Source organism: Alligator sinensis, unplaced genomic scaffold (genome assembly GCF_000455745.1).
Source record: "Alligator sinensis unplaced genomic scaffold, ASM45574v1 scaffold968_1, whole genome shotgun sequence".
Lineage (NCBI taxonomy): Eukaryota > Metazoa > Chordata > Crocodylia > Alligatoridae > Alligator > Alligator sinensis.
Genome location: NW_005843177.1, coordinates 241,202 through 242,103, shown reverse-complemented (window position 1 = coordinate 242,103; position 902 = coordinate 241,202).

Below are 902 nucleotides of genomic sequence, written 5' to 3'. Positions count from 1 at the left end.
GGGACGCCCCTAGTTCCACCGAGGCCCCTGCTGCCGGCTTCTCTCCCACGCCAGCTCCAGCAAGTGACCGAGAGCATGGGAAAGTCCCGCTGGGAGCCTGGGGATTTACTCAGGTCTCCACTGACACCCGTGGCCACAGCCATCGTAGGCTCCAGTTCCTGTTGGCTGATGGCATTGCCACCAGGAGGGATAAAGTCATTAGATCCTCCCTTTTGACCTCTGCATCCTTGAAACATTGATATATATATATGTATATATATACTACTCATACAAAAGCACTGGCTGAAGTAGGCCTGATTAGCACAAGTGTGCAGTGCACCAGCTCCTTATAGAAGCAGAACTTGCCATGTCGGTCAGATGAAAGCTCCTGTCTAGAGATTTCATAGATTTCATAGATTTCATAGACATCAGGGCTGGAAGGGACCTCGGAAGATCATCGAGTCCAGCCCCCCGCCCAAAGGGCAGGAAGTCAGCTGGGGTCATAGGATCCCAGCAAGATGAGCATCCAGTTTCATCTTGAAGGTGTTCAATGAAGGCGCTTGAACCACCTCCGGTGGCAGGCTGTTCCAGACCTTGGGGGCTCGGACAGTAAAGAAGTTCTTCCTTATGTCCAGCCTGAAACGATCTTGAAGTAGTTTGTGACCATTCGACCTCGTCATCCCTTGGGGCGCTCTGGTGAACAGACGTTCCCCCAGATGCTGGTGGTCACCCCTGATAAACTTGTAGGTGGCCACCAGATCACCCCTGAGCCTGCGCTTTTTCAGGCTAAAGAGCCCCAGGGCTCTCAGCCTGTCATCGTAGGGTCTGCTTCCCTGACCTCTGATCATGCACGTGGCTCTTCTCTGGACTCTCTCAAGCTTCTCCACATCCTTTTTGAATTGTGGAGCCCAAAACTGGAAGCA